Consider the following 6,096-nt stretch of genomic DNA (forward strand, 5'->3'; position numbering starts at 1 on the left):
AGAGCCAGCGGGAAATTAATCCCCTCTCGGTTTCTGGTATAGGAAGGAAGTGAGGGAGACATTTCTCGGGTAATAGCCGGTGAAAGTTCCTGGACCTGAAACGTTTAAGAATGTCAGCTAAAAAGCCTGATCGTTGAAATGAGTTTATGATAGGGCTGTGCCCATATAAGAGAGTAAATCAGAAAAGGGGCTGCTTATTATATAGAAGATATCCAGAATCTGCCAAGGACTGGGTCAATGTTTCTCAACCTTCGCAATTTGCAGGTGGATGGGCTTCAACTCCCAAAATCCCTCTATGAACATACTAGTTTAACCATCCACTTTAAAGTTGCCAAGTTGAGAAATTCTGGCCTAGATAAGTGGAAGAAATTCTATCAGCTCTTTGAAATAACTGATTCCGCTTTGTCAGTAAATTTTTGTAACATTTTGGTGGAATCTTCTTGCAGCTTAAACCCTGCTTAACAAAGTTAAGTGTTCCACGTGAACACAGCAACAAGGCTCTATTTCATAGTAGGCATTACATTTTCCTTGAAATAACCTCCTTGTATAAAAATGCAAGTAGAAAAATAGGAACCACTTTGGTGGGAAGGTAACAGCGTTCCGTGCGCCTTTGGCATTTAGTCATGCTGGCCACATGACCACGGAGACGTCTTTGGACAGCGCTGGCTCTTCGGCTTTGTAACAGAGATGAGCACTGTCCCCTAGAGCCGGAAACGACTAGCGGACTAGCACGTATGTGTGAGGGGAACCTTTACCTTTACCCTTAGTCTCCATTTGAAAGAAGCTATAAACTCTTCCTTAAGCTGAAATCAATCAGTAAACTGACACCAACAAATTAGCTCTGTGCCTCCTGACCTCTTTGGGTTACTGCGGGCACACCCTCTGCATACAAATCTTATTTTCCTCCGCTACTAGTCCTGGTTCTCTCCCTCTAGAAAAATATTGGCATAGCTGTGAGGCTACTACTGTGTTTTATGGCTGGCATAGGTGCTGGATTTTGAAAGACTACTGAGAATGAAATAGATCAGAAAGATCTATATATCTGTTTCCTGGGCTTGTAGCAGTGTGGCGTTCTGAAAACGCTAAACCTGCATTCTACGAGTAAAAGCAGAATGCAGTTTAAGCCATCTTTCAAAATTCACCCCACTTACAACCTTGCTGAATAGCTATTTAGGTTGCAGCATTTGGGAGTAGATACATCCTTTCTTGTTTTGCTGTAAAGGGCTAAAGCAGGAGGACATAGGTCAAAACATATGAGATCTCTGAGCTCCATTTTCACGTCACTGTTAAGATTGACTATGATTATTTTTATAATACATATATTATCCCCCAGGGATGGGATTCAATTTTTTAAACAACTGGTTCTGTGGGTGTGGCTTAGTTGGTGGGCGTGGCCTGGTCATGTGACTGGCTGGGCGTGGCCAACTCAACATCACTCACATCAAGGCACACATCTCACCTGGCCTCTTATGACTGTGGCGATGCTGCAATAGTCGTAAATGTGAAAAATGGTCATAAGTCACTTTTTTCAGTGCCATTGTAACTTTGAATGGTCACTCTACACAAGAAAAGTACCAGCAAAGGAGGGGGAAAAAACCTCCAGAGAAGTTCCAGAGACAGGAAGTCTAGTCCTGCCAAGAATATAAAAAGGGTTAATGGAGAAGCAGTTTCTGTAAGCAACACCAGAATGTTTCCTTCCTGCCTTCCTTACAGGATTAGGCCAGTAATTTCTTCTAACAACCGGTTCTCTGAACTGCTTAGAATGTTAACAACCGGTTCTAGCGAATAGGCATGAACCTGTAGAATCCCACCCTTGTTATCCCCCCATCTGAATACTGATAAATATATTACAACAATAATAATTTCCTCCCCTTGTGAATTGGGTCCAAAATATATAAACTTCTACATCTGTTTGTGTCCAAGTTGATCTGTTGTACATTTAACTATTAAATACTGTAGGAAGCCGCCTCCCCAGATTAAAATATTCTTTATTCTTAATATTAAAAAGAGGCAGGATAGAATATTTCCCCTAAAGGAGAAATGGAGAAAAATCTTAACAAAATGCAGAAAGCGGCCCCAATCTTCCTGCCATAAGAAAACAGCCACAAGCAGAAGTTTGAAGAGGCTGGCTTTTAGCAATGGACATTTTGTATCCATTCAAAAAGACTAGACCAAGTAAGCTCCAAGGAAGCAAGTAAGACTCCAAGTCTTACTCTAAGTAAGCAACACAATAGGCAAGCCAAAGCTGACAGGATTAACTCAAACGCCTAGGATTTGTGTTTCCCTTTTGGCTATAGAGCCAGCCATGACCCCTACATGACCCCATAGGAATCTGACAACAGCCATTAAAATTTCGAAGGACATATTCTTGCACAGGAACAAGCATCTCAATCACAAAGCTCTAAAGAATGTATAAAAACCAACCTACTCTCAACCCCATTTTGTCAGCCACCCCAGAAACATGCTGTTGTCACTATTTTCTAGCTACCAAATAAGCAGAGACTTTCTTTCCTGCAGCCTGCCTCCATTTTATTTCCAGTGTCTTTCTTCCAGCTTGGAACAAGAACAGATTTTTTTCCAACAATACATACACACAACAAAATTAAACTTCAAAGCCTTTTATTAACAATTTATTATTGTAATTAGCTCGTAGAAAATCTACAATGGCTTCTGATCTACTCCATCATTATCTCTGATCAGTCCAGGATAAAATATCCACATTGGTTTCTTAATAATGAAACTATTCCTTAAAATTTTAATTGAGAACTTTCCAACAATTAAATTTGATCCCCCTGAATCATATATTACCTCTGTTGTAAATATCTCTGCAGCACCATTGTTCCAAAAGTATCTCTATAGGCAAAAACATAGCAGTTTTTGTCAGTTGTTGTGTGATTAAATATAATAAATCCATTCTTCAAATCCATCAATCCATCTTGCCAAGATACTCCAGTCCATCACTCATCAATTTCATTATGTCTGTGTTCTTTGTATTCACACCTCTTCCACCTTTTCCCATCAATAATGTCATACTCAGATGAGGCTCTTTTTCCTTCACATCTGGTAGCATCAAATCAAATTCCAATCCATCAGACTGAAAATTTAATCCAACTGTTAGTCTCTGCCTCTGAGTGTCATTGTGGGATTGATTTAAAACTTGCCTGCTCTAGAAGTCTTTTATTCAAGTTTTTGAATAAAGCTTGTAAATTAAAAAGCACTTTTCCCAAAAGCTTTCCAGAGAGCTTTATCGCTTATTGTAGACATTATGAAGGCAAACACTTTCTTTCAAAGAAACAAGAGAAACTAATATACCATAACAAAATGTCCACAGAGAGAAGATACAATTTCCCAAAATAAAAAATGATTTAACAAAAGAATTTTCCCATCTAAGTTAAAAAAGACACTAGAGCTTTTCAAAAAAACTAATAAAAAGACTTATAGTAAACTCCAGCATAGATCTAAATCAATCAAATACAGGAGAGTAAGGCCTCTTGCCACTGACTTCCTGACAACAAAAATGAAAGTGGTCTAAAATTCCAAAATAAAGAGTAAGAAAATGAAAAAAGTTTATAAAAATTCAGCAAGGGGTTATAGGATAGATTGGCATTGAACCACTTGATTAAAGTGTAAATCAGACAGTAAGAAAAGCTTTTTAAAATGCGGTTTAAACCCAGGTGTGCTTTTAAAAAAAAAACAGCTGAAGAGGAAAAGATGATAAAAACTTGATCCTCCAATCACTCCTACCAAGAATTGTAGTCATTAAGATCCGTCTTCTCTGAAGTTACACGATTATCCGAGGGCCATCCTGGGTTGTTCCTAGTGTTCCCATTCAAATCTAAGGAGCATAAGGAGTAAATAACCAGCTTTGGCAGCATAATCAGCTATTTGTCAGCAGGAAAAAAGAGATTGATTGTTCAGCATGCCATTTGTAGGAAGTCCAAGATTGGCCAATGGTCATGATTCTTCATCAGAACGTTTAGAAAAGAAAAGAGTAAGAAAGAAAGGGTTTGACCCAGTGTGTCTCAATCTTACAGTAGCAGCTTTTAAATATCTGAGAATTCCCCAGCCAGTTTGCATTGTTGATGCATCCTGTATAATCTGGGCAATAAAACAGAAGCAATAGGAGCAGCAAATATTATGCTGATATAGGTGAATATAATTGGAACATGGCAGTGGTGATAGGCCCTAATTATTTATAATGAGTATATCTATAGATTTCTTCAGCAGGTGGCAGCACCCGACTGCCTGCTTGGGATCAGAAGCAAAGCAGTCTAACCAGGTTAGAATTTGATGAGAAAAATGGGCTCATAAGCTACACAGAGAAATTCAAAAACATCCCAGAAGAAGGCAGTGGGGAACCACTTACGCATGATTTCCCAAAAATATCACAGATGTCCCTGTGAAGGCATTGAGAGTTGAGAAAGGAGATTTTATCTTTACTAGTATACCAGTAATTTCTTTTTATTATAATGCTTCTAGCGTTATTCTAAAAGGCACAATCAAAAGTGATAAATATCTATGAAGTCATGTGTATGAAATGTCAAAAAATAAGCAGGTATTTATCACAAGTACCTTCAGATTAAATACAAATAGCATTGGAGTGGAACGTTGCAATTAAGAAATTCTCAATATTTATTCTGTTCGTTGGGCCATTTTGACTTTTTATAGAAAGACTTCAAAAAAAGGTTGGGAGGTGGTACATCTCCATTTTTTTAGTTATTAATATAAGAACCTTGCATACTAATAGTCTCTTTTAATTTCTAAATGAACGGAGTTATCGGTATGTGTCACTTTTTTCTATATTTATTATTTTATCCTCTACAAGTCTGGAAACCTGATGAGGCAAAACTGGTTCTCATGTTTCATGAGAACTGGCTTGAGCAATGTTCAATTTAATCAAACTTTGTTATACTGACAAAGCGACATTCTATAGGAACACTTTTTTCCTGGAACTGAGCAAAAAGCAGTATTACATAGAAAAGGTAAATTACTATCATTGTTCAATAGTTGCAACATGGCAAAGTAGGTGAAGGTATAATTTATCTGCTTCTAAGAAAAATGGGGGAAAGTGTGAAATGTAAATTACCGTGAGATAGAAGTACATTTTGAAATTTTAGCTAAAAATCTGTTTGAGAAAGAAAATCATAAGCCAATAAAGTCAACCTGACAGGTGATTTTATAATCTGTTGCATTACCAACTTATTTGTGTTTTTTGTTCTTTAAAAAACTATGAAATTGCCAGTCGCATAGTTCTCCACTGAACCATTGAATCCATATTTGTATATCAGGCATGTCCAACCCTCAGTTCAGGGGTCTAGGCCCAGGCAAGCCTAGAGATTGCACATGCCTGGTATATATTAAGGTATTCATAGCCAAGAAGTCACACATAGAGCCTTTGAAAATTAAGAAAAATTAACTTTTATCATAATTATTGTACTTCTTAGAGTAAAATTAATTTAGAATTTTATTATTTGACATATTCAGTTTGAGAACTCCATAGGCCTGAAATTGTTTAGAGAGTTGATGCAATCCTCTTCCTTTCCCTATAAGGTTTTTTTTCTTTTCCAATAGCATCACATAACCAGTTCAGAGTTGGGATATGTCTCTTATCTGCATAACTTGGAAATTCTTTTCAGGAATGGTCAACTGTGTTTTGTTTTGTTTTTACTCAATGCTAGTAAGATTACAAATTCTGGATTACAAAAGTCTGAATGACTAGTAGATGGCAGCAAAGAGGTATAGAAAGTTCTAACTCTTTGCTAGAACCAGTAGCCCCAATGGAGATGTATGCAGGAAATGGCCTGTATGATATGTAGATTTTACATATTTCCCTCCATAATAGAAATATTGAAATACTCAAAGCAGCTTATATGACAGTTCATAAAACACATTCTTTTCTTGGGGGTATGGAAACAAAATTGCTGTAAGACAGGTCAAACTGGTTTTCCTTATACAGAAATAAAATATAAGAGAAAATATTCTACGTATACAATCTCTCAAATTAAATCCCTGTATTTCTGTTTTGTTTTTATTTTATTTTCCATTAGGAATGTTGCTGCGGTTATGGTTGGGGAATATAAAGCAATCATCTAATTT

This window comes from Notechis scutatus, chromosome 2 (assembly GCF_049901735.1).
Source record: "Notechis scutatus isolate UNSWTSFEM ecotype Mainland chromosome 2, rNotScu1.2, whole genome shotgun sequence".
Taxonomy (NCBI): Eukaryota; Metazoa; Chordata; class Lepidosauria; order Squamata; family Elapidae; genus Notechis; species Notechis scutatus.